The 25,597-nt window shown below is 44.4% G+C and overlaps 18 non-coding genes and 3 pseudogenes across 18 annotated transcripts; all 21 read left to right on the top strand.

Annotated features, from left to right (window-relative positions):
* The first annotated feature begins 999 nt into the window (after window positions 1-999).
* On the top strand, window positions 1,000-1,118 carry LOC125731228 (5S ribosomal RNA). The gene has a single exon (XR_007391509.1). It is a non-coding gene; the product is annotated as a 5S ribosomal RNA (ribosomal RNA).
* Window positions 1,119-2,219: 1,101 nt separating this feature from the next.
* Window positions 2,220-2,338, top strand: LOC125734876 (5S ribosomal RNA). The gene has a single exon (XR_007394179.1). It is a non-coding gene; the product is annotated as a 5S ribosomal RNA (ribosomal RNA).
* Window positions 2,339-3,421: 1,083 nt separating this feature from the next.
* LOC125736457 (5S ribosomal RNA) lies at window positions 3,422-3,540 on the top strand. The gene has a single exon (XR_007395735.1). It is a non-coding gene; the product is annotated as a 5S ribosomal RNA (ribosomal RNA).
* A 1,077-nt stretch (window positions 3,541-4,617) lies between these two features.
* LOC125736797 (5S ribosomal RNA) lies at window positions 4,618-4,736 on the top strand. The gene has a single exon (XR_007396065.1). It is a non-coding gene; the product is annotated as a 5S ribosomal RNA (ribosomal RNA).
* A 1,084-nt stretch (window positions 4,737-5,820) lies between these two features.
* Window positions 5,821-5,939, top strand: LOC125735810 (5S ribosomal RNA). Its single transcript, XR_007395097.1, has one exon. It is a non-coding gene; the product is annotated as a 5S ribosomal RNA (ribosomal RNA).
* Window positions 5,940-7,018: 1,079 nt separating this feature from the next.
* Window positions 7,019-7,137, top strand: LOC125731550 (5S ribosomal RNA; annotated as a pseudogene).
* Window positions 7,138-8,222: 1,085 nt separating this feature from the next.
* LOC125731551 (5S ribosomal RNA) lies at window positions 8,223-8,341 on the top strand (annotated as a pseudogene).
* Window positions 8,342-9,426: 1,085 nt separating this feature from the next.
* On the top strand, window positions 9,427-9,545 carry LOC125731552 (5S ribosomal RNA; annotated as a pseudogene).
* A 1,084-nt stretch (window positions 9,546-10,629) lies between these two features.
* LOC125735811 (5S ribosomal RNA) lies at window positions 10,630-10,748 on the top strand. The gene has a single exon (XR_007395098.1). It is a non-coding gene; the product is annotated as a 5S ribosomal RNA (ribosomal RNA).
* A 1,077-nt stretch (window positions 10,749-11,825) lies between these two features.
* On the top strand, window positions 11,826-11,944 carry LOC125735812 (5S ribosomal RNA). The gene has a single exon (XR_007395099.1). It is a non-coding gene; the product is annotated as a 5S ribosomal RNA (ribosomal RNA).
* A 1,077-nt stretch (window positions 11,945-13,021) lies between these two features.
* On the top strand, window positions 13,022-13,140 carry LOC125737304 (5S ribosomal RNA). Its single transcript, XR_007396570.1, has one exon. It is a non-coding gene; the product is annotated as a 5S ribosomal RNA (ribosomal RNA).
* A 1,078-nt stretch (window positions 13,141-14,218) lies between these two features.
* LOC125735813 (5S ribosomal RNA) lies at window positions 14,219-14,337 on the top strand. The gene has a single exon (XR_007395100.1). It is a non-coding gene; the product is annotated as a 5S ribosomal RNA (ribosomal RNA).
* A 1,077-nt stretch (window positions 14,338-15,414) lies between these two features.
* Window positions 15,415-15,533, top strand: LOC125734950 (5S ribosomal RNA). Its single transcript, XR_007394251.1, has one exon. It is a non-coding gene; the product is annotated as a 5S ribosomal RNA (ribosomal RNA).
* A 1,075-nt stretch (window positions 15,534-16,608) lies between these two features.
* Window positions 16,609-16,727, top strand: LOC125731942 (5S ribosomal RNA). The gene has a single exon (XR_007391673.1). It is a non-coding gene; the product is annotated as a 5S ribosomal RNA (ribosomal RNA).
* Window positions 16,728-17,802: 1,075 nt separating this feature from the next.
* Window positions 17,803-17,921, top strand: LOC125735814 (5S ribosomal RNA). Its single transcript, XR_007395101.1, has one exon. It is a non-coding gene; the product is annotated as a 5S ribosomal RNA (ribosomal RNA).
* A 1,077-nt stretch (window positions 17,922-18,998) lies between these two features.
* Window positions 18,999-19,117, top strand: LOC125734961 (5S ribosomal RNA). The gene has a single exon (XR_007394262.1). It is a non-coding gene; the product is annotated as a 5S ribosomal RNA (ribosomal RNA).
* Window positions 19,118-20,192: 1,075 nt separating this feature from the next.
* Window positions 20,193-20,311, top strand: LOC125734972 (5S ribosomal RNA). Its single transcript, XR_007394273.1, has one exon. It is a non-coding gene; the product is annotated as a 5S ribosomal RNA (ribosomal RNA).
* A 1,075-nt stretch (window positions 20,312-21,386) lies between these two features.
* Window positions 21,387-21,505, top strand: LOC125731953 (5S ribosomal RNA). Its single transcript, XR_007391674.1, has one exon. It is a non-coding gene; the product is annotated as a 5S ribosomal RNA (ribosomal RNA).
* A 1,075-nt stretch (window positions 21,506-22,580) lies between these two features.
* On the top strand, window positions 22,581-22,699 carry LOC125735816 (5S ribosomal RNA). Its single transcript, XR_007395103.1, has one exon. It is a non-coding gene; the product is annotated as a 5S ribosomal RNA (ribosomal RNA).
* Window positions 22,700-23,776: 1,077 nt separating this feature from the next.
* LOC125734984 (5S ribosomal RNA) lies at window positions 23,777-23,895 on the top strand. The gene has a single exon (XR_007394285.1). It is a non-coding gene; the product is annotated as a 5S ribosomal RNA (ribosomal RNA).
* Window positions 23,896-24,970: 1,075 nt separating this feature from the next.
* Window positions 24,971-25,089, top strand: LOC125731964 (5S ribosomal RNA). Its single transcript, XR_007391675.1, has one exon. It is a non-coding gene; the product is annotated as a 5S ribosomal RNA (ribosomal RNA).
* The last annotated feature ends 508 nt before the right edge of the window (window positions 25,090-25,597 follow it).

The following is a 25,597-nucleotide window of genomic DNA, read 5'->3' on the forward strand; positions in this document are numbered from 1 at the left end:
TTTTATATATTTCTTTTTTCTCTCATTCATAAAGGCAGCTTTTACACACCGTTTTACTCTAAATACTGCCTGGTAATTATAGCTGCTGTAAGCTGTTCGTGCCTTTATTCCACCAGGGAGCGATCTTCTCACAAATTTGAAGACTGTCACTCCCCATTCACGTTTTACAACTTATTGTTAATAATAAAGAGACAGCTTTTTACACACAGTTTTAAACAAAGTACTGATATAATTCCTCTTCAACTCACCGCTTTGTTTTCTATGCAAAAACCACTTCACCACAGAAGACTCGATATTATTGGCATAGCAAGGTCTGCTTTTCTCCTCCTTTCAAAACTTGCTAAAAGCTGTATTTAAAAGAGCAGGTTGGCCGGGGTAATTCACACCCTTCAATGCCAGCTTAATGTTTAGGTTAGTGGGAATCACAGAGGAATTAGGGATGGAAACTTCTTTGCTGGTGGTAGAAGCGGTCTGGTGAATTTTTAGAGAGAAGAGGCCGTCGATGTTTGAATGTAGAAAATTGTTCTGGCTGCAGCCTGCAGTATGGACTTCTTGGTGTGTGTAGCTCCCAGTGTTCTGACAGCGCGACGTTATGGGGAAGCATGTGATTCAGCAGCTACCAGTGGGCTTCGTGCGGTGGAGATTTTGTGGCTGTTAGCGGAGTTGATAACAGAAGGTCGTTAAGAGAAGCCTGCATGCGGTAGGCAAATGAGTAATGTTTGCCGGCGGGGGACGTGCGGCGATTAACCTGTGCGGTAGTGAAAAGGACTTAAAGAGAAGGAAGTGTGCGGATGCGGAAAGAATAGAATAATTGTGGTAGACTGACGGCTGAGTAGTTTGGTGAATGTTTGGTGTGGGTCCGGCGCTGCCGATTGGATGGTGGTGCTGCAGTGTGAGTCAGATAAAAAAAAAAAAAAAACCAGGAGTAGGATCCAATGGGAATAACTGGCATGTATAGACGCGTGTAATGCAAAAGGGCTGTTTTTGATAGCGTCTCTCTCTTACGGCCATACCTTCCTGAACACGCCCGATCTTGTCTGATCTTGGAAGCTAAGCAAGGTAGGGTCTGGTTAGTACTTGGATGGGAGACCACCTGGGAATACCAGGTGCTGTAAGCTTTTCTCACTTTTACGTCATACAGGGGTGGCTGTTAGCTGAGTTGATAGCAGTGGGCTCCACTTCACGATTAATTTAAATCTAGCACTCCCCTTCCATTTTACTATTTTATATATATATTTTTTTTCTCTCTTTCATAAAGCCAGCTTTCAGAAACCGTTTTACTCTAAATACTTCCTGGTAATTCTAGGTGCTGTAAGCTGTCCGTGCCTTTATTCCACCAGGGCACGATCTTCTCACAAACTTGAAGACTGTCACTCCCCATTCACGTTTTACAACTTATTGTTAATGATAAAGAGACAGCTTTTTACACACAGTTTTAAACAAAGTACTGATATAATTCCTCTTCAACTCACCGCTTTGTTTTCTATGCAAAAACCACTTCGCCACAGAAGACTCGATATTATTGGCATAGCAAGTTCTGCTCTTCTCCTTTCAAAACTTGCTGAAAGCTGTATTTAAAAGAGCAGGTTGGCCATGGTAATTCACACACTTCAATGCCAGCTTATTGTTTAGGTTAGTGGGAATCACAGAGGAATTAGGGATGGAAACTTCTTTGCTGGTGGTAGAAGCGGTCTGGTGAATTTTTAGAGAGAAGAGGCCGTCGATGTTTGAATGTAGATAATTGTTCTGGCTGCAGCCTGAAGTATGGACTTGTTGGTGTGTGTAGCTCCCAGTGTTCTGACAGCGCGACGTTTTGGGGAAGCATGTGATTCAGCAGCTACCAGTGGGCTTCGTGCGGCGGTGATTTTGTGGCTGTTAGCTGAGTTGATAGCAGTGGGTCGTTAAGAGAAGCCTGCATGCGGTAGGCAAATGAGTAATGTTTGCCGGCGGGGGACGTGCGGCGATTAACCTGTGAGGTAGTGAAAAGGACTTAAAGAGAAGGAAGTGTGCGGATGCGGAAAGAATGGAATAATTGTGGTAGGCTGCCGGCTGAGTAGTTTGGTGAATGTTTGGTGTGGGTCCGAAGCTGCCGATTGGATGGTGGGGCTGCAGTGTGAGTCAGATAAAAAAAAAAAAAGAACATTAGTAGGATCCAATGGGACCAACTGGCATGTATAGAGGCGTGTAATGCAAAAGGGCTGTTTTTGGTAGCGTCTCTCGCTTACGGCCATACCACCCTGAACGCGCCCGATCTCGTCTGATCTCGGAAGCTAAGCAGTGTAGGGTCTGGTTAGTATTTGGATGGGAGACCTCCTGGGAATACCAGGTGCTGTAAGCTTATCTCACTTTTACTTTATACAGGGGGCGCTCCACTTCACGATTAATTTAAATCTATCACTCCCCTTCCATTTTACTATTTTATATATATATATATTTTTTTTTCTCTCATTCATAAAGGCAGCTTTTAGAAACCGTTTTACTCTAAATACTTCCTGGTAATTCTAGGTGCTGTAAGCTGTTCGTGCCTTTATTCCACCAGGGCGCGATCTTCTCACAAACTTGAAGACTGTCACTCCCCATTCACGTTTTACAACTTATTGTTAATAATAAAGAGACAGCTTTTTACACACAGTTTTAAACAAAGTACTGATATAATTCCTCTTCAACTCACCGCTTTGTTTTCTATGCAAAAACCACTTCGCCACAGAAGACTCGATATTATTGGCATAGCAAGGTCTGCTCTTCTCCTCCTTTCAAAACTTGCTAAAAGCTGTATTTAAAAGAGCAGGTTGGCCGGGGTAATTTACACACTTCAATGCCAGCTTAATGTTTAGGTTAGTGGGAATCACAGAGGAATTAGGGATGGAAACTTCTTTGCTGGTGGTAGAAGCGGTCTGGTGAATTTTTAGAGAGAAGAGGCCGTCGATGTTTGAATGTAGAAAATTGTTCTGGCTGCAGCCTGCAGTATGGACTTCTTGGTGTGTGTAGCTCCCAGTGTTCTGACAGCGCGACGTTTTGCGGGAAGCATGTGATTCAGCAGCTACCAGTGGGCTTCGTGCGGCGGAGATTTAGTGGCTGTTAGCTGAGTTGATAGCAGAGGGTCGTTAAGAGAAGCCTGCATGCGGTAGGCAAATAAGTAATGTTTGCCGGCGGGGGACGTGCGGCGATTAACCTGTGAGGTAGTGAAAAGGACTTAACGAGAAGGAAGTGTGCGGATGCGGAAAGAATGGAATAATTGTGGTAGGCTGCCGGCTGAGTAGTTTGGTGAATGTTTGGTGTGGGTCCGGCGCTGCCGATTGGATGGTGGTGCTGCAGTGTGAGTCAGATAAAAAAAAAAAAAACCAGGAGTAGGATCCAATGGGAATAACTGGCATGTATAGACGCGTGTAATGCAAAAGGGCTGTTTTTTGTAGCGTCTCTCGCTTATGGCCATACCTTCCTGAACACGCCCGATCTCATCTGATCTTGGAAGCTAAGCAAGGTAGGGTCTGGTTAGTACTTGGATGGGAGACCACCTGGGAATACCAGGTGCTGTAAGCTTTTCTCACTTTTACTTCATACAGGGGGCGCTCCACTTCACGATTAATTTAAATCTATCACTCCCCTTCCATTTTACTATTTTATATATATATTTTCTATTCTCTCTTTCATAAAGCCAGCTTTCAGAAACCGTTTTACTCTAAATACTTCCTGGTAATTCTAGGTGCTGTAAGGTGTTCGTGCCTTTATTCCACCAGGGCGCGATCTTCTCACAAACTTGAAGACTGTCACTCCCCATTCACGTTTTACAACTTATTGTTAATGATAAAGAGACAGCTTTTTACACACAGTTTTAAACAAAGTACTGATATTATTCCTCTTCAACTGACCGCTTTGTTTTCTATGCAAAAAGCACTTCGCCACAGAAGACTCGATATTATTGGCATAGCAAGTTCTGCTCTTCTCCTTTCAAAACTTGCTAAAAGCTGTATTTAAAAGAACAGATTGGCCGGGGTAATTCACACCCTTCAATGCCAGCTTAATGTTTAGGTTAGTGGGAATCACAGAGGAATTAGGGATGGAAACTTCTTTGCTGGTGGTAGAAGCGGTCTGGTGAATTTTTAGAGAGAAGAGGCCGTCGATGTTTGAATGTAGAAAATTGTTCTGGCTGCAGCCTGCAGTATGGACTTGTTGGTGTGTGTAGCTCCCAGTGTTCTGACAGCGCGACGTTTTGGGGAAGCATGTGATTCAGCAGCTACCAGTGGGCTTCGTGCGGCGGAGATTTTGTGGCTGTTAGCGGAGTTGATAACAGAGGGTCGTTAAGAGAAGCCTGCATGCAGTAGGCAAAGGAGTAATGTTTGCCGGCGGGGGACGTGCGGCGATTAACCTGTGCGATAGTGAAAAGGAGTTAAAAAGAAGGAAGTGTGCGGATGCGGAAAGAATGGAATAATTGTGGTAGGCTGCCGGCTGAGTAGTTTGGTGAATGTTTGGTGTGGGTCCGGCGCTGCCGATTGGATGGTGGTGCTGCAGTGTGAGTCAGATAAAAAAAAAAAAAAAACCAGGAATAGGATCCAATGGGACTAACTGGCATGTATAGACGCGTGTAATGCAAAAGGGCTGTTTTTGATAGCGTCTCTCGCTTATGGCCATACCACCCTGAACACGCCTGATCTCATCTGATCGCTGAAGCCAAGCAGGGTAGGGTCTGGTTAGTACTTGGATGGGAGACCTCCTGGGAATACCAGGTGCTGTAAGCTTTTCTCACTTTTACTTTATACAGGGGGCGCTCCACTTCACGATTAATTTAAATCTATCACTCCCCTTCCATTTTACTATTTTATATATATATATATATTTTTTTTTTTCTCTCATTCATAAAGGCAGCTTTTAGAAACCGTTTTACTCTAAATACTTCATGGTAATTCTAGGTGCTGTAAGCTGTTCGTGCCTTTATTCCACCAGGGCGCGATCTTCTCACAAACTTGAAGACTGTCACTCCCCATTCACGTTTTACAACTTATTGTTAATAATAAAGAGACAGCTTTTTACACACAGTTTTAAACAAAGTACTGATATTATTCCTCTTCAACTGACCGCTTTGTTTTCTATGCAAAAACCACTTCACCACAGAAGACTCGATATTATTGGCATAGCAAGTTCTGCTCTTCTCCTTTCAAAACTTGCTAAAAGCTGTATTTAAAAGAACAGATTGGCCGGGGTAATTCACACCCTTCAATGCCAGCTTAATGTTTAGGTTAGTGGGAATCACAGAGGAATTAGGGATGGAAACTTCTTTGCTGGTGGTAGAAGTGGTCTGGTGAATTTTTAGAGAGAAGAGGCCGTCGATGTTTGAATGTAGAAAATTGTTCTGGCTGCAGCCTGCAGTATGGACTTGTTGGTGTGTGTAGCTCCCAGTGTTCTGACAGCGCGACGTTTTGGGGAAGCATGTGATTCAGCAGCTACCAGTGGGCTTCGTGCGGCGGAGATTTTGTGGCTGTTAGCGGAGTTGATAACAGAGGGTCGTTAAGAGAAGCCTGCATGCAGTAGGCAAAGGAGTAATGTTTGCCGGCGGGGGACGTGCGGCGATTAACCTGTGCGGTAGTGAAAAGGAGTTAAAAAGAAGGAAGTGTGCGGATGCGGAAAGAATGGAATAATTGTGGTAGGCTGCCGGCTGAGTAGTTTGGTGAATGTTTGGTGTGGGTCCGGCGCTGCCGATTGGATGGTGGGGCTGCAGTGTGAGTCAGATAAAAAAAAAAAAAAAACAGGAGTAGGATCCAATGGGACTAACTGGCATGTATAGAGGCGTGTAATGCAAAAGGGCTGTTTTTGGTAGCGTCTCTCGCTTGCGGCCATACCACCCTGAACACGCCCGATCTCATCTGATCTCGGAAGCTAAGCAGGCTAGGGTCTGGTTAATACTTGGATGGGAGACCTCCTGGGAATACCAGGTGCTGTAAGCTTTTCTCACTTTTACTTTATACAGGGGGCGCTCCACTTCACGATTAATTTAAATCTATCACTCCCCTTCCATTTTACTATTTTATATATATATATATATTTTTCTCTCATTCATAAAGGCAGCTTTTACACACCGTTTTACTCTAAATACTTCCTGGTAATTCTAGGTGCTGTAAGCTGTTCGTACCTTTATTCCACCAGGGCGCGATCTTCTCACAAACTTGAAGACTGTCACTCCCCATTCACGTTTTACAACTTATTGTTAATGATAAAGAGACAGCTTTTTACACACAGTTTTAAACAAAGTACTGATATTATTCCTCTTCAACTGACCGCTTTGTTTTCTATGCAAAAACCACTTCGCCACAGAAGACTCGATATTATTGGCATAGCAAGTTCTGCTCTTCTCCTTTCAAAACTTGCTAAAAGCTGTATTTAAAAGAACAGATTGGCCGGGGTAATTCACACCCTTCAATGCCAGCTTAATGTTTAGGTTAGTGGGAATCACAGAGGAATTAGGGATGGAAACTTCTTTGCTGGTGGTAGAAGCGGTCTGGTGAATTTTTAGAGAGAAGAGGCCATCGATGTTTGAATGTAGAAAATTGTTCTGGCTGCAGCCTGCAGTATGGACTTGTTGGTGTGTGTAGCTCCCAGTGTTCTGACAGCACGACGTTTTGGGGAAGCATGTGATTCAGCAGCTACCAGTGGGCTTCGTGCGGCGGAGATTTTGTGGCTGTTAGCGGAGTTGATAACAGAGGGTCGTTAAGAGAAGCCTGCATGCAGTAGGCAAAGGAGTAATGTTTGCCGGCGGGGGACGTGCGGCGATTAACCTGTGCGATAGTGAAAAGGAGTTAAAAAGAAGGAAGTGTGCGGATGCGGAAAGAATGGAATAATTGTGGTAGGCTGCCGGCTGAGTAGTTTGGTGAATGTTTGGTGTGGGTCCGGCGCTGCCGATTGGATGGTGGTGCTGCAGTGTGAGTCAGATAAAAAAAAAAAAAAAACCAGGAGTAGGATCCAATGGGACTAACTGGCATGTATAGACGCGTGTAATGCAAAAGGGCTGTTTTTGGTAGCGTCTCTCGCTTATGGCCATACCACCCTGAACACGCCTGATCTCATCTGATCGTTGAAGCCAAGCAGAGTAGGGTCTGGTTAGTACTTGGATGGGAGACCTCCTGGGAATACCAGGTGCTGTAAGCTTTTCTCACTTTTACTTTATACAGGGGGCGCTCCACTTCACGATTAATTTAAATCTATCACTCCCCTTCCATTTGACTATTTTATATATATATATATATTTTTTTTTTTCTCTCATTCATAAAGGCAGATTTTAGAAACCGTTTTACTCTAAATACTTCATGGTAATTCTAGGTGCTGTAAGCTGTTCGTGCCTTTATTCCACCAGGGCGCGATCTTCTCACAAACTTGAAGACTGTCACTCCCCATTCACGTTTTACAACTTATTGTTAATAATAAAGAGACAGCTTTTTACACACAGTTTTAAACAAAGTACTGATATTATTCCTCTTCAACTGACCGCTTTGTTTTCTATGCAAAAACCACTTCGCCACAGAAGACTCGATATTATTGGCATAGCAAGTTCTGCTCTTCTCCTTTCAAAACTTGCTAAAAGCTGTATTTAAAAGAACAGATTGGCCGGGGTAATTCACACCCTTCAATGCCAGCTTAATGTTTAGGTTAGTGGGAATCACAGAGGAATTAGGGATGGAAACTTCTTTGCTGGTGGTAGAAGCGGTCTGGTGAATTTTTAGAGAGAAGAGGCCATCGATGTTTGAATGTAGAAAATTGTTCTGGCTGCAGCCTGCAGTATGGACTTGTTGGTGTGTGTAGCTCCCAGTGTTCTGACAGCACGACGTTTTGGGGAAGCATGTGATTCAGCAGCTACCAGTGGGCTTCGTGCGGCGGAGATTTTGTGGCTGTTAGCGGAGTTGATAACAGAGGGTCGTTAAGAGAAGCCTGCATGCAGTAGGCAAAGGAGTAATGTTTGCCGGCGGGGGACGTGCGGCGATTAACCTGTGCGATAGTGAAAAGGAGTTAAAAAGAAGGAAGTGTGCGGATGCGGAAAGAATGGAATAATTGTGGTAGGCTGCCGGCTGAGTAGTTTGGTGAATGTTTGGTGTGGGTCCGGCGCTGCCGATTGGATGGTGGTGCTGCAGTGTGAGTCAGATAAAAAAAAAAAAAAAACCAGGAGTAGGATCCAATGGGACTAACTGGCATGTATAGACGCGTGTAATGCAAAAGGGCTGTTTTTGGTAGCGTCTCTCGCTTATGGCCATACCACCCTGAACACGCCTGATCTCATCTGATCGTTGAAGCCAAGCAGAGTAGGGTCTGGTTAGTACTTGGATGGGAGACCTCCTGGGAATACCAGGTGCTGTAAGCTTTTCTCACTTTTACTTTATACAGGGGGCGCTCCACTTCACGATTAATTTAAATCTATCACTCCCCTTCCATTTGACTATTTTATATATATATATATTTTTTTTTTTTTCTCTCATTCATAAAGGCAGATTTTAGAAACCGTTTTACTCTAAATACTTCATGGTAATTCTAGGTGCTGTAAGCTGTTCGTGCCTTTATTCCACCAGGGCGCGATCTTCTCACAAACTTGAAGACTGTCACTCCCCATTCACGTTTTACAACTTATTGTTAATAATAAAGAGACAGCTTTTTACACACAGTTTTAAACAAAGTACTGATATTATTCCTCTTCAACTGACCGCTTTGTTTTCTATGCAAAAACCACTTCGCCACAGAAGACTCGATATTATTGGCATAGCAAGTTCTGCTCTTCTCCTTTCAAAACTTGCTAAAAGCTGTATTTAAAAGAACAGATTGGCCGGGGTAATTCACACCCTTCAATGCCAGCTTAATGTTTAGGTTAGTGGGAATCACAGAGGAATTAGGGATGGAAACTTCTTTGCTGGTGGTAGAAGCGGTCTGGTGAATTTTTAGAGAGAAGAGGCCATCGATGTTTGAATGTAGAAAATTGTTCTGGCTGCAGCCTGCAGTATGGACTTGTTGGTGTGTGTAGCTCCCAGTGTTCTGACAGCACGACGTTTTGGGGAAGCATGTGATTCAGCAGCTACCAGTGGGCTTCGTGCGGCGGAGATTTTGTGGCTGTTAGCGGAGTTGATAACAGAGGGTCGTTAAGAGAAGCCTGCATGCAGTAGGCAAAGGAGTAATGTTTGCCGGCGGGGGACGTGCGGCGATTAACCTGTGCGATAGTGAAAAGGAGTTAAAAAGAAGGAAGTGTGCGGATGCGGAAAGAATGGAATAATTGTGGTAGGCTGCCGGCTGAGTAGTTTGGTGAATGTTTGGTGTGGGTCCGGCGCTGCCGATTGGATGGTGGTGCTGCAGTGTGAGTCAGATAAAAAAAAAAAAAAAACCAGGAGTAGGATCCAATGGGACTAACTGGCATGTATAGACGCGTGTAATGCAAAAGGGCTGTTTTTGGTAGCGTCTCTCGCTTATGGCCATACCACCCTGAACACGCCTGATCTCATCTGATCGTTGAAGCCAAGCAGAGTAGGGTCTGGTTAGTACTTGGATGGGAGACCTCCTGGGAATACCAGGTGCTGTAAGCTTTTCTCACTTTTACTTTATACAGGGGGCGCTCCACTTCACGATTAATTTAAATCTATCACTCCCCTTCCATTTGACTATTTTATATATATATATATATTTTTTTTTTTCTCTCATTCATAAAGGCAGATTTTAGAAACCGTTTTACTCTAAATACTTCATGGTAATTCTAGGTGCTGTAAGCTGTTCGTGCCTTTATTCCACCAGGGCGCGATCTTCTCACAAACTTGAAGACTGTCACTCCCCATTCACGTTTTACAACTTATTGTTAATAATAAAGAGACAGCTTTTTACACACAGTTTTAAACAAAGTACTGATATTATTCCTCTTCAACTGACCGCTTTGTTTTCTATGCAAAAACCACTTCGCCACAGAAGACTCGATATTATTGGCATAGCAAGTTCTGCTCTTCTCCTTTCAAAACTTGCTAAAAGCTGTATTTAAAAGAACAGATTGGCCGGGGTAATTCACACCCTTCAATGCCAGCTTAATGTTTAGGTTAGTGGGAATCACAGAGGAATTAGGGATGGAAACTTCTTTGCTGGTGGTAGAAGTGGTCTGGTGAATTTTTAGAGAGAAGAGGCCGTCGATGTTTGAATGTAGAAAATTGTTCTGGCTGCAGCCTGCAGTATGGACTTGTTGGTGTGTGTAGCTCCCAGTGTTCTGACAGCGCGACGTTTTGGGGAAGCATGTGATTCAGCAGCTACCAGTGGGCTTCGTGCGGCGGAGATTTTGTGGCTGTTAGCGGAGTTGATAACAGAGGGTCGTTAAGAGAAGCCTGCATGCAGTAGGCAAAGGAGTAATGTTTGCCGGCGGGGGACGTGCGGCGATTAACCTGTGCGGTAGTGAAAAGGAGTTAAAAAGAAGGAAGTGTGCGGATGCGGAAAGAATGGAATAATTGTGGTAGGCTGCCGGCTGAGTAGTTTGGTGAATGTTTGGTGTGGGTCCGGCGCTGCCGATTGGATGGTGGGGCTGCAGTGTGAGTCAGATAAAAAAAAAAAAAAAACAGGAGTAGGATCCAATGGGACTAACTGGCATGTATAGAGGCGTGTAATGCAAAAGGGCTGTTTTTGGTAGCGTCTCTCGCTTGCGGCCATACCACCCTGAACACGCCCGATCTCATCTGATCTCGGAAGCTAAGCAGGCTAGGGTCTGGTTAATACTTGGATGGGAGACCTCCTGGGAATACCAGGTGCTGTAAGCTTTTCTCACTTTTACTTTATACAGGGGGCGCTCCACTTCACGATTAATTTAAATCTATCACTCCCCTTCCATTTTACTATTTTATATATATATATATATTTTTCTCTCATTCATAAAGGCAGCTTTTACACACCGTTTTACTCTAAATACTTCCTGGTAATTCTAGGTGCTGTAAGCTGTTCGTACCTTTATTCCACCAGGGCGCGATCTTCTCACAAACTTGAAGACTGTCACTCCCCATTCACGTTTTACAACTTATTGTTAATGATAAAGAGACAGCTTTTTACACACAGTTTTAAACAAAGTACTGATATTATTCCTCTTCAACTGACCGCTTTGTTTTCTATGCAAAAACCACTTCGCCACAGAAGACTCGATATTATTGGCATAGCAAGTTCTGCTCTTCTCCTTTCAAAACTTGCTAAAAGCTGTATTTAAAAGAACAGATTGGCCGGGGTAATTCACACCCTTCAATGCCAGCTTAATGTTTAGGTTAGTGGGAATCACAGAGGAATTAGGGATGGAAACTTCTTTGCTGGTGGTAGAAGCGGTCTGGTGAATTTTTAGAGAGAAGAGGCCGTCGATGTTTGAATGTAGAAAATTGTTCTGGCTGCAGCCTGCAGTATGGACTTGTTGGTGTGTGTAGCTCCCAGTGTTCTGACAGTGCGACGTTTTGGGGAAGCATGTGATTCAGCAGCTACCAGTGGGCTTCGTGCGGCGGAGATTTTGTGGCTGTTAGCGGAGTTGATAACAGAGGGTCGTTAAGAGAAGCCTGCATGCAGTAGGCAAAGGAGTAATGTTTGCCGGCGGGGGACGTGCGGCGATTAACCTGTGCGGTAGTGAAAAGGAGTTAAAAAGAAGGAAGTGTGCGGATGCGGAAAGAATGGAATAATTGTGTAGGCTGCCGGCTGAGTAGTTTGGTGAATGTTTGGTGTGGGTCCGGCGCTGCCGATTGGATGGTGGGGCTGCAGTGTGAGTCAGATAAAAAAAAAAAAAAAACAGGAGTAGGATCCAATGGGACTAACTGGCATGTATAGAGGCGTGTAATGCAAAAGGGCTGTTTTTGGTAGCGTCTCTCGCTTGCGGCCATACCACCCTGAACACGCCCGATCTCATCTGATCTCGGAAGCTAAGCAGGCTAGGGTCTGGTTAATACTTGGATGGGAGACCTCCTGGGAATACCAGGTGCTGTAAGCTTTTCTCACTTTTACTTTATACAGGGGGCGCTCCACTTCACGATTAATTTAAATCTATCACTCCCCTTCCATTTTACTATTTTATATATATATTTTTTTTTTTCTCTCATTCATAAAGGCAGCTTTTACACACCGTTTTACTCTAAATACTTCCTGGTAATTCTAGGTGCTGTAAGCTGTTCGTACCTTTATTCCACCAGGGCGCGATCTTCTCACAAACTTGAAGACTGTCACTCCCCATTCACGTTTTACAACTTATTGTTAATGATAAAGAGACAGCTTTTTACACACAGTTTTAAACAAAGTACTGATATTATTCCTCTTCAACTGACCGCTTTGTTTTCTATGCAAAAACCACTTCGCCACAGAAGACTCGATATTATTGGCATAGCAAGTTCTGCTCTTCTCCTTTCAAAACTTGCTAAAAGCTGTATTTAAAAGAACAGATTGGCCGGGGTAATTCACACCCTTCAATGCCAGCTTAATGTTTAGGTTAGTGGGAATCACAGAGGAATTAGGGATGGAAACTTCTTTGCTGGTGGTAGAAGCGGTCTGGTGAATTTTTAGAGAGAAGAGGCCGTCGATGTTTGAATGTAGAAAATTGTTCTGGCTGCAGCCTGCAGTATGGACTTGTTGGTGTGTGTAGCTCCCAGTGTTCTGACAGCGCGACGTTTTGGGGAAGCATGTGATTCAGCAGCTACCAGTGGGCTTCGTGCGGCGGAGATTTTGTGGCTGTTAGCGGAGTTGATAACAGAGGGTCGTTAAGAGAAGCCTGCATGCAGTAGGCAAAGGAGTAATGTTTGCCGGCGGGGGACGTGCGGCGATTAACCTGTGCGGTAGTGAAAAGGAGTTAAAAAGAAGGAAGTGTGCGGATGCGGAAAGAATGGAATAATTGTGGTAGGCTGCCGGCTGAGTAGTTTGGTGAATGTTTGGTGTGGGTCCGGCGCTGCCGATTGGATGGTGGGGCTGCAGTGTGAGTCAGATAAAAAAAAAAAAAAACAGGAGTAGGATCCAATGGGACTAACTGGCATGTATAGAGGCGTGTAATGCAAAAGGGCTGTTTTTGGTAGCGTCTCTCGCTTGCGGCCATACCACCCTGAACACGCCCGATCTCATCTGATCTCGGAAGCTAAGCAGGCTAGGGTCTGGTTAATACTTGGATGGGAGACCTCCTGGGCATACCAGGTGCTGTAAGCTTTTCTCACTTTTACTTTATACAGGGGGCGCTCCACTTCACGATTAATTTAAATCTATCACTCCCCTTCCATTTTACTATTTTATATATATATATATTTTTTTCTCTCAATCATAAAGGCAGCTTTTACACACCGTTTTACTCTAAATACTTCCTGGTAATTCTAGGTGCTGTAAGCTGTTCATACCTTTATTCCACCAGGGCGCGATCTTCTCACAAACTTGAAGACTGTCACTCCCCATTCACGTTTTACAACTTATTGTTAATGATAAAGAGACAGCTTTTTACACACAGTTTTAAACAAAGTACTGATATTATTCCTCTTCAACTGACCGCTTTGTTTTCTATGCAAAAACCACTTCGCCACAGAAGACTCGATATTATTGGCATAGCAAGTTCTGCTCTTCTCCTTTCAAAACTTGCTAAAAGCTGTATTTAAAAGAACAGATTGGCCGGGGTAATTCACACCCTTCAATGCCAGCTTAATGTTTAGGTTAGTGGGAATCACAGAGGAATTAGGGATGGAAACTTCTTTGCTAGTGGTAGAAGCGGTCTGGTGAATTTTTAGAGAGAAGAGGCCGTCGATGTTTGAATGTAGAAAATTGTTCTGGCTGCAGCCTGCAGTATGGACTTGTTGGTGTGTGTAGCTCCCAGTGTTCTGACAGCGCGACGTTTTGGGGAAGCATGTGATTCAGCAGCTACCAGTGGGCTTCGTGCGGCGGAGATTTTGTGGCTGTTAGCGGAGTTGATAACAGAGGGTCGTTAAGAGAAGCCTGCATGCAGTAGGCAAAGGAGTAATGTTTGCCGGCGGGGGACGTGCGGCGATTAACCTGTGCGGTAGTGAAAAGGAGTTAAAAAGAAGGAAGTGTGCGGATGCGGAAAGAATGGAATAATTGTGGTAGGCTGCCGGCTGAGTAGTTTGGTGAATGTTTGGTGTGGGTCCGGCGCTGCCGATTGGATGGTGGGGCTGCAGTGTGAGTCAGATAAAAAAAAAAAAAAAACAGGAGTAGGATCCAATGGGACTAACTGGCATGTATAGAGGCGTGTAATGCAAAAGGGCTGTTTTTGGTAGCGTCTCTCGCTTGCGGCCATACCACCCTGAACACGCCCGATCTCATCTGATCTCGGAAGCTAAGCAGGCTAGGGTCTGGTTAATACTTGGATGGGAGACCTCCTGGGAATACCAGGTGCTGTAAGCTTTTCTCACTTTTACTTTATACAGGGGGCGCTCCACTTCACGATTAATTTAAATCTATCACTCCCCTTCCATTTTACTATTTTATATATATATATATTTTTTTCTCTCATTCATAAAGGCAGCTTTTACACACCGTTTTACTCTAAATACTTCCTGGTAATTCTAGGTGCTGTAAGCTGTTCGTACCTTTATTCCACCAGGGCGCGATCTTCTCACAAACTTGAAGACTGTCACTCCCCATTCACGTTTTACAACTTATTGTTAATGATAAAGAGACAGCTTTTTACACACAGTTTTAAACAAAGTACTGATATTATTCCTCTTCAACTGACCGCTTTGTTTTCTATGCAAAAACCACTTCGCCACAGAAGACTCGATATTATTGGCATAGCAAGTTCTGCTCTTCTCCTTTCAAAACTTGCTAAAAGCTGTATTTAAAAGAAGAGATTGGACGGGGTAATTCACACCCTTCAATGCCAGCTTAATGTTTAGGTTAGTGGGAGTCACAGAGGAATTAGGGATGGAAACTTCTTTGCTGGTGGTAGAAGCGGTCTGGTGAATTTTTAGAGAGAAGAGGCCGTCGATGTCTGAATGTACAAAATTGTTCTGGCTGCAGCCTGCATTATGGACTTGTTGGTGTGTGTAGCTCCCAGTGTTCTGACAGCGCGACGTTTTGGGGAAGCATGTGATTCAGCAGCTACCAGTGGGCTTCGTGCGGCGGAGATTTTGTGGCTGTTAGCAGAGTTGATAACAGAGGGTCGTTAAGAGAAGCCTGCATGCAGTAGGCAAAGGAGTAATGTTTGCCGGCGGGGGACGTGCGGCGATTAACCTGTGCGGTAGTGAAAAGGAGTTAAAAAGAAGGAAGTGTGCGGATGCGGAAAGAATGGAATAATTGTGGTAGGCTGCCGGCTGAGTAGTTTGGTGAATGTTTGGTGTGGGTCCGGCGCTGCCGATTGGATGGTGGTGCTGCAGTGTGAGTCAGATAAAAAAAAAAAAAACCAGGAGTAGGATCCAATGGGACTAACTGGCATGTATAGACGCGTGTAATGCAAAAGGGCTGTTTTTGGTTGCGTCTCTCGCTTATGGCCATACCACCCTGAACACACCCGATCTCATCCGATCTCGGAAGCCAAGCAGGGTAGGGTCTGGTTAGTACTTGGATGGGAGACCTCCTGGGAATACCAGGTGCTGTAAGCTTTTCTCACTTTTACTTTATACAGGGGGCGCTCCACTTCACGATTAATTTAAATCTATCACTCCCCTTCCATTTTACTATTTTATATATATATATATTTTTCTCTCATTCATAAAGGCAGCTTTTACACACCGTTTTACTCTAAATACTTCCTGGTAATTCTAGGTGCTGTAAGCTGTTCGTGCCTTTATTCCACCAGGGCGCGATCTTCTCACAAACTTGAAGACTGTCACTCCCCATTCACGTTTTACAACTTATTGTTAATGATAAAGAGACAGCTTTTTACACACAGTTTTAAACAAAGTACTGATATTATTCCTCTTCAACTGACCGCTTTGTTTTCTATGCAAAAAGCACTTCGCCACAGAAGACTCGATATTATTGGCATAGCAAGTTCTGCTCTTCTCCTTTCAAAACTTGCTAAAAGCTGTATTTAAAAGAACAGATTGGCCGGGGTAATTCACACCCTTCAATGCCAGCTTAATGTTTAGGTTAGTGGGAATCACAGAGGAATTAGGGATGGAAACTTCTTTGCTGGTGGTAGAAGCGGTCTGGTGAATTTTTAGAGAGAAGAGGCCGTCGATGTTTGAATGTAGAAAATAGGTCTGGCTGCAGCCTGCAGTATGGACTTGTTGGTGTGTGTAGCTCCCAGTGTTCTGACAGCGCGACGTTTTGGGGAAGCATGTGATTCAGCAGCTACCAGTGGGCTTCGTGCGGCGGAGATTTTGTGGCTGTTAGCGGAGTTGATAACAGAGGGTCGTTAAGAGAAGCCTGCATGCAGTAGGCAAAGGAGTAATGTTTGCCGGCGGGGGACGTGCGGCGATTAACCTGTGCGGTAGTGAAAAGGAGTTAAAAAGAAGGAAGTGTGCGGATGCGGAAAGAATGGAATAATTGTGGTAGGCTGCCGGCTGAGTAGTTTGGTGAATGTTTGGTGTGGGTCCGGCGCTGCCGATTGGATGGTGGTGCTGCAGTGTGAGTCAGATAAAAAAAAAAAAAACCAGGAGTAGGATCCAATGGGACTAACTGGCATGTATAGACGCGTGTAATGCAAAAGGGCTGTTTTTGGTCGCGTCTCTCGCTTATGGCCATACCACCCTGAACACACCCGATCTCATCCGATCTCGGAAGCCAAGCAGGGTAGGGTCTGGTTAGTACTTCGATGGGAGACCTCCTGGGAATACCAGGTGCTGTAAGCTTTTCTCACTTTTACTTTATACAGGGGACGCTCCACTTCACGATTAATTTAAATCTATCACTCCCCTTCCATTTTACTATTTTATATATATATATATTTTTCTCTCATTCATAAAGGCAGCTTTTACACACCGTTTTACTCCAAATACTTCCTGGTAATTCTAGGTGCTGTAAGCTGTTCGTGCCTTTATTCCACCAGGGCGCGATCTTCTCACAAACTTGAAGACTGTCACTCCCCATTCACGTTTTACAACTTATTGTTAATGATAAAGAGACAGCTTTTTACACACAGTTTTAAACAAAGTACTGATATTATTCCTCTTCAACTGACCGCTTTGTTTTCTATGCAAAAACCACTTCGCCACAGAAGACTCGATATTATTGGCATAGCAAGTTCTGCTCTTCTCCTTTCAAAACTTGCTAAAAGCTGTATTTAAAAGAACAGATTGGCCGGGGTAATTCACACCCTTCAATGCCAGCTTAATGTTTAGGTTAGTGGGAATCACAGAGGAATTAGGGATGGAAACTTCTTTGCTGGTGGTAGAAGCGGTCTGGTGAATTTTTAGAGAGAAGAGGCCGTCGATGTTTGAATGTAGAAAATTGTTCTGGCTGCAGCCTGCAGTATGGACTTGTTGGTGTGTGTAGCTCCCAGTGTTCTGACAGCGCGACGTTTTGGGGAAGCATGTGATTCAGCAGCTACCAGTGGGCTTCGTGCGGCGGAGATTTTGTGGCTGTTAGCGGAGTTGATAACAGAGGGTCGTTAAGAGAAGCCTGCATGCAGTAGGCAAAGGAGTAATGTTTGCCGGCGGGGGACGTGCGGCGATTAACCTGTGCGGTAGTGAAAAGGAGTTAAAAAGAAGGAAGTGTGCGGATGCGGAAAGAATGGAATAATTGTGGTAGGCTGCCGGCTGAGTAGTTTGGTGAATGTTTGGTGTGGGTCCGGCGCTGCCGATTGGATGGTGGGGCTGCAGTGTGAGTCAGATAAAAAAAAAAAAAAACAGGAGTAGGATCCAATGGGACTAACTGGCATGTATAGAGGCGTGTAATGCAAAAGGGCTGTTTTTGGTAGCGTCTCTCGCTTGCGGCCATACCACCCTGAACACGCCCGATCTCATCTGATCTCGGAAGCTAAGCAGGCTAGGGTCTGGTTAATACTTGGATGGGAGACCTCCTGGGAATACCAGGTGCTGTAAGCTTTTCTCACTTTTACTTTATACAGGGGGCGCTCCACTTCACGATTAATTTAAATCTATCACTCCCCTTCCATTTTACTATTTTATATATATATATATTTTTTTCTCTCATTCATAAAGGCAGCTTTTACACACCGTTTTACTCTAAATACTTCCTGGTAATTCTAGGTGCTGTAAGCTGTTCGTACCTTTATTCCACCAGGGCGCGATCTTCTCACAAACTTGAAGACTGTCACTCCCCATTCACGTTTTACAACTTATTGTTAATGATAAAGAGACAGCTTTTTACACACAGTTTTAAACAAAGTACTGATATTATTCCTCTTCAACTGACCGCTTTGTTTTCTATGCAAAAACCACTTCGCCACAGAAGACTCGATATTATTGGCATAGCAAGTTCTGCTCTTCTCCTTTCAAAACTTGCTAAAAGCTGTATTTAAAAGAAGAGATTGGACGGGGTAATTCACACCCTTCAATGCCAGCTTAATGTTTAGGTTAGTGGGAGTCACAGAGGAATTAGGGATGGAAACTTCTTTGCTGGTGGTAGAAGCGGTCTGGTGAATTTTTAGAGAGAAGAGGCCGTCGATGTCTGAATGTAGAAAATTGTTCTGGCTGCAGCCTGCATTATGGACTTGTTGGTGTGTGTAGCTCCCAGTGTTCTGACAGCGCGACGTTTTGGGGAAGCATGTGATTCAGCAGCTACCAGTGGGCTTCGTGCGGCGGAGATTTTGTGGCTGTTAGCAGAGTTGATAACAGAGGGTCGTTAAGAGAAGCCTGCATGCAGTAGGCAAAGGAGTAATGTTTGCCGGCGGGGGACGTGCGGCGATTAACCTGTGCGGTAGTGAAAAGGAGTTAAAAAGAAGGAAGTGTGCGGATGCGGAAAGAATGGAATAATTGTGGTAGGCTGCCGGCTGAGTAGTTTGGTGAATGTTTGGTGTGGGTCCGGCGCTGCCGATTGGATGGTGGTGCTGCAGTGTGAGTCAGATAAAAAAAAAAAAAACCAGGAGTAGGATCCAATGGGACTAACTGGCATGTATAGACGCGTGTAATGCAAAAGGGCTGTTTTTGGTTGCGTCTCTCGCTTATGGCCATACCACCCTGAACACACCCGATCTCATCCGATCTCGGAAGCCAAGCAGGGTAGGGTCTGGTTAGTACTTGGATGGGAGACCTCCTGGGAATACCAGGTGCTGTAAGCTTTTCTCACTTTTACTTTATACAGGGGGCGCTCCACTTCACGATTAATTTAAATCTATCACTCCCCTTCCATTTTACTATTTTATATATATATATATTTTTCTCTCATTCATAAAGGCAGCTTTTACACACCGTTTTACTCTAAATACTTCCTGGTAATTCTAGGTGCTGTAAGCTGTTCGTGCCTTTATTCCACCAGGGCGCGATCTTCTCACAAACTTGAAGACTGTCACTCCCCATTCACGTTTTACAACTTATTGTTAATGATAAAGAGACAGCTTTTTACACACAGTTTTAAACAAAGTACTGATATTATTCCTCTTCAACTGACCGCTTTGTTTTCTATGCAAAAAGCACTTCGCCACAGAAGACTCGATATTATTGGCATAGCAAGTTCTGCTCTTCTCCTTTCAAAACTTGCTAAAAGCTGTATTTAAAAGAACAGATTGGCCGGGGTAATTCACACCCTTCAATGCCAGCTTAATGTTTAGGTTAGTGGGAATCACAGAGGAATTAGGGATGGAAACTTCTTTGCTGGTGGTAGAAGCGGTCTGGTGAATTTTTAGAGAGAAGAGGCCGTCGATGTTTGAATGTAGAAAATAGGTCTGGCTGCAGCCTGCAGTATGGACTTGTTGGTGTGTGTAGCTCCCAGTGTTCTGACAGCGCGACGTTTTGGGGAAGCATGTGATTCAGCAGCTACCAGTGGGCTTCGTGCGGCGGAGATTTTGTGGCTGTTAGCGGAGTTGATAACAGAGGGTCGTTAAGAGAAGCCTGCATGCAGTAGGCAAAGGAGTAATGTTTGCCGGCGGGGGACGTGCGGCGATTAACCTGTGCGGTAGTGAAAAGGAGTTAAAAAGAAGGAAGTGTGCGGATGCGGAAAGAATGGAATAATTGTGGTAGGCTGCCGGCTGAGTAGTTTGGTGAATGTTTGGTGTGGGTCCGGCGCTGCCGATTGGATGGTGGTGCTGCAGTGTGAGTCAGATAAAAAAAAAAAAAACCAGGAGTAGGATCCAATGGGACTAACTGGCATGTATAGACGCGTGTAATGCAAAAGGGCTGTTTTTGGTCGCGTCTCTCGCTTATGGCCATACCACCCTGAACACACCCGATCTCATCCGATCTCGGAAGCCAAGCAGGGTAGGGTCTGGTTAGTACTTGGATGGGAGACCTCCTGGGAATACCAGGTGCTGTAAGCTTTTCTCACTTTTACTTTATACAGGGGGCGCTCCACTTCACGATTAATTTAAATCTATCACTCCCCTTCCATTTTACTATTTTATATATATATATATTTTTCTCTCATTCATAAAGGCAGCTTTTACACACCGTTTTACTCTAAATACTTCCTGGTAATTCTAGGTGCTGTAAGCTGTTCGTGCCTTTATTCCACCAGGGCGCGATCTTCTCACAAACTTGAAGACTGTCACTCCCCATTCACGTTTTACAACTTATTGTTAATGATAAAGAGACAGCTTTTTACACACAGTTTTAAACAAAGTACTGATATTATTCCTCTTCAACTGACCGCTTTGTTTTCTATGCAAAAAGCACTTCGCCACAGAAGACTCGATATTATTGGCATAGCAAGTTCTGCTCTTCTCCTTTCAAAACTTGCTAAAAGCTGTATTTAAAAGAACAGATTGGCCGGGGTAATTCACACCCTTCAATGCCAGCTTAATGTTTAGGTTAGTGGGAATCACAGAGGAATTAGGGATGGAAACTTCTTTGCTGGTGGTAGAAGCGGTCTGGTGAATTTTTAGAGAGAAGAGGCCGTCGATGTTTGAATGTAGAAAATAGGTCTGGCTGCAGCCTGCAGTATGGACTTGTTGGTGTGTGTAGCTCCCAGTGTTCTGACAGCGCGACGTTTTGGGGAAGCATGTGATTCAGCAGCTACCAGTGGGCTTCGTGCGGCGGAGATTTTGTGGCTGTTAGCGGAGTTGATAACAGAGGGTCGTTAAGAGAAGCCTGCATGCAGTAGGCAAAGGAGTAATGTTTGCCGGCGGGGGACGTGCGGCGATTAACCTGTGCGGTAGTGAAAAGGAGTTAAAAAGAAGGAAGTGTGCGGATGCGGAAAGAATGGAATAATTGTGGTAGGCTGCCGGCTGAGTAGTTTGGTGAATGTTTGGTGTGGGTCCGGCGCTGCCGATTGGATGGTGGTGCTGCAGTGTGAGTCAGATAAAAAAAAAAAAAACCAGGAGTAGGATCCAATGGGACTAACTGGCATGTATAGACGCGTGTAATGCAAAAGGGCTGTTTTTGGTCGCGTCTCTCGCTTATGGCCATACCACCCTGAACACACCCGATCTCATCCGATCTCGGAAGCCAAGCAGGGTAGGGTCTGGTTAGTACTTCGATGGGAGACCTCCTGGGAATACCAGGTGCTGTAAGCTTTTCTCACTTTTACTTTATACAGGGGACGCTCCACTTCACGATTAATTTAAATCTATCACTCCCCTTCCATTTTACTATTTTATATATATATATATTTTTCTCTCATTCATAAAGGCAGCTTTTACACACCGTTTTACTCCAAATACTTCCTGGTAATTCTAGGTGCTGTAAGCTGTTCGTGCCTTTATTCCACCAGGGCGCGATCTTCTCACAAACTTGAAGACTGTCACTCCCCATTCACGTTTTACAACTTATTGTTAATGATAAAGAGACAGCTTTTTACACACAGTTTTAAACAAAGTACTGATATTATTCCTCTTCAACTGACCGCTTTGTTTTCTATGCAAAAACCACTTCGCCACAGAAGACTCGATATTATTGGCATAGCAAGTTCTGCTCTTCTCCTTTCAAAACTTGCTAAAAGCTGTATTTAAAAGAACAGATTGGCCGGGGTAATTCACACCCTTCAATGCCAGCTTAATGTTTAGGTTAGTGGGAATCACAGAGGAATTAGGGATGGAAACTTCTTTGCTGGTGGTAGAAGCGGTCTGGTGAATTTTTAGAGAGAAGAGGCCGTCGATGTTTGAATGTAGAAAATTGTTCTGGCTGCAGCCTGCAGTATGGACTTGTTGGTGTGTGTAGCTCCCAGTGTTCTGACAGCGCGACGTTTTGGGGAAGCATGTGATTCAGCAGCTACCAGTGGGCTTCGTGCGGCGGAGATTTTGTGGCTGTTAGCGGAGTTGATAACAGAGGGTCGTTAAGAGAAGCCTGCATGCAGTAGGCAAAGGAGTAATGTTTGCCGGCGGGGGACGTGCGGCGATTAACCTGTGCGGTAGTGAAAAGGAGTTAAAAAGAAGGAAGTGTGCGGATGCGGAAAGAATGGAATAATTGTGGTAGGCTGCCGGCTGAGTAGTTTGGTGAATGTTTGGTGTGGGTCCGGCGCTGCCGATTGGATGGTGGGGCTGCAGTGTGAGTCAGATAAAAAAAAAAAAAAACAGGAGTAGGATCCAATGGGACTAACTGGCATGTATAGAGGCGTGTAATGCAAAAGGGCTGTTTTTGGTAGCGTCTCTCGCTTGCGGCCATACCACCCTGAACACGCCCGATCTCATCTGATCTCGGAAGCTAAGCAGGCTAGGGTCTGGTTAATACTTGGATGGGAGACCTCCTGGGAATACCAGGTGCTGTAAGCTTTTCTCACTTTTACTTTATACAGGGGGCGCTCCACTTCACGATTAATTTAAATCTATCACTCCCCTTCCATTTTACTATTTTATATATATATATATTTTTTTCTCTCATTCATAAAGGCAGCTTTTACACACCGTTTTACTCTAAATACTTCCTGGTAATTCTAGGTGCTGTAAGCTGTTCGTACCTTTATTCCACCAGGGCGCGATCTTCTCACAAACTTGAAGACTGTCACTCCCCATTCACGTTTTACAACTTATTGTTAATGATAAAGAGACAGCTTTTTACACACAGTTTTAAACAAAGTACTGATATTATTCCTCTTCAACTGACCGCTTTGTTTTCTATGCAAAAACCACTTCGCCACAGAAGACTCGATATTATTGGCATAGCAAGTTCTGCTCTTCTCCTTTCAAAACTTGCTAAAAGCTGTATTTAAAAGAAGAGATTGGACGGGGTAATTCACACCCTTCAATGCCAGCTTAATGTTTAGGTTAGTGGGAGTCACAGAGGAATTAGGGATGGAAACTTCTTTGCTGGTGGTAGAAGCGGTCTGGTGAATTTTTAGAGAGAAGAGGCCGTCGATGTCTGAATGTAGAAAATTGTTCTGGCTGCAGCCTGCATTATGGACTTGTTGGTGTGTGTAGCTCCCAGTGTTCTGACAGCGCGACGTTTTGGGGAAGCATGTGATTCAGCAGCTACCAGTGGGCTTCGTGCGGCGGAGATTTTGTGGCTGTTAGCAGAGTTGATAACAGAGGGTCGTTAAGAGAAGCCTGCATGCAGTAGGCAAAGGAGTAATGTTTGCCGGCGGGGGACGTGCGGCGATTAACCTGTGCGGTAGTGAAAAGGAGTTAAAAAGAAGGAAGTGTGCGGATGCGGAAAGAATGGAATAATTGTGGTAGGCTGCCGGCTGAGTAGTTTGGTGAATGTTTGGTGTGGGTCCGGCGCTGCCGATTGGATGGTGGTGCTGCAGTGTGAGTCAGATAAAAAAAAAAAAAACCAGGAGTAGGATCCAATGGGACTAACTGGCATGTATAGACGCGTGTAATGCAAAAGGGCTGTTTTTGGTTGCGTCTCTCGCTTATGGCCATACCACCCTGAACACACCCGATCTCATCCGATCTCGGAAGCCAAGCAGGGTAGGGTCTGGTTAGTACTTGGATGGGAGACCTCCTGGGAATACCAGGTGCTGTAAGCTTTTCTCACTTTTACTTTATACAGGGGGCGCTCCACTTCACGATTAATTTAAATCTATCACTCCCCTTCCATTTTACTATTTTATATATATATATATTTTTCTCTCATTCATAAAGGCAGCTTTTACACACCGTTTTACTCTAAATACTTCCTGGTAATTCTAGGTGCTGTAAGCTGTTCGTGCCTTTATTCCACCAGGGCGCGATCTTCTCACAAACTTGAAGACTGTCACTCCCCATTCACGTTTTACAACTTATTGTTAATGATAAAGAGACAGCTTTTTACACACAGTTTTAAACAAAGTACTGATATTATTCCTCTTCAACTGACCGCTTTGTTTTCTATGCAAAAAGCACTTCGCCACAGAAGACTCGATATTATTGGCATAGCAAGTTCTGCTCTTCTCCTTTCAAAACTTGCTAAAAGCTGTATTTAAAAGAACAGATTGGCCGGGGTAATTCACACCCTTCAATGCCAGCTTAATGTTTAGGTTAGTGGGAATCACAGAGGAATTAGGGATGGAAACTTCTTTGCTGGTGGTAGAAGCGGTCTGGTGAATTTTTAGAGAGAAGAGGCCGTCGATGTTTGAATGTAGAAAATAGGTCTGGCTGCAGCCTGCAGTATGGACTTGTTGGTGTGTGTAGCTCCCAGTGTTCTGACAGCGCGACGTTTTGGGGAAGCATGTGATTCAGCAGCTACCAGTGGGCTTCGTGCGGCGGAGATTTTGTGGCTGTTATCGGAGTTGATAACAGAGGGTCGTTAAGAGAAGCCTGCATGCAGTAGGCAAAGGAGTAATGTTTGCCGGCGGGGGACGTGCGGCGATTAACCTGTGCGGTAGTGAAAAGGAGTTAAAAAGAAGGAAGTGTGCGGATGCGGAAAGAATGGAATAATTGTGGTAGGCTGCCGGCTGAGTAGTTTGGTGAATGTTTGGTGTGGGTCCGGCGCTGCCGATTGGATGGTGGTGCTGCAGTGTGAGTCAGATAAAAAAAAAAAAAACCAGGAGTAGGATCCAATGGGACTAACTGGCATGTATAGACGCGTGTAATGCAAAAGGGCTGTTTTTGGTCGCGTCTCTCGCTTATGGCCATACCACCCTGAACACACCCGATCTCATCCGATCTCGGAAGCCAAGCAGGGTAGGGTCTGGTTAGTACTTCGATGGGAGACCTCCTGGGAATACCAGGTGCTGTAAGCTTTTCTCACTTTTACTTTATACAGGGGACGCTCCACTTCACGATTAATTTAAATCTATCACTCCCCTTCCATTTTACTATTTTATATATATATATATTTTTCTCTCATTCATAAAGGCAGCTTTTACACACCGTTTTACTCCAAATACTTCCTGGTAATTCTAGGTGCTGTAAGCTGTTCGTGCCTTTATTCCACCAGGGCGCGATCTTCTCACAAACTTGAAGACTGTCACTCCCCATTCACGTTTTACAACTTATTGTTAATGATAAAGAGACAGCTTTTTACACACAGTTTTAAACAAAGTACTGATATTATTCCTCTTCAACTGACCGCTTTGTTTTCTATGCAAAAACCACTTCGCCACAGAAGACTCGATATTATTGGCATAGCAAGTTCTGCTCTTCTCCTTTCAAAACTTGCTAAAAGCTGTATTTAAAAGAACAGATTGGCCGGGGTAATTCACACCCTTCAATGCCAGCTTAATGTTTAGGTTAGTGGGAATCACAGAG

Source organism: Brienomyrus brachyistius, chromosome 2, assembly GCF_023856365.1.
Source record: "Brienomyrus brachyistius isolate T26 chromosome 2, BBRACH_0.4, whole genome shotgun sequence".
NCBI classification, from domain to species: Eukaryota; Metazoa; Chordata; class Actinopteri; order Osteoglossiformes; family Mormyridae; genus Brienomyrus; species Brienomyrus brachyistius.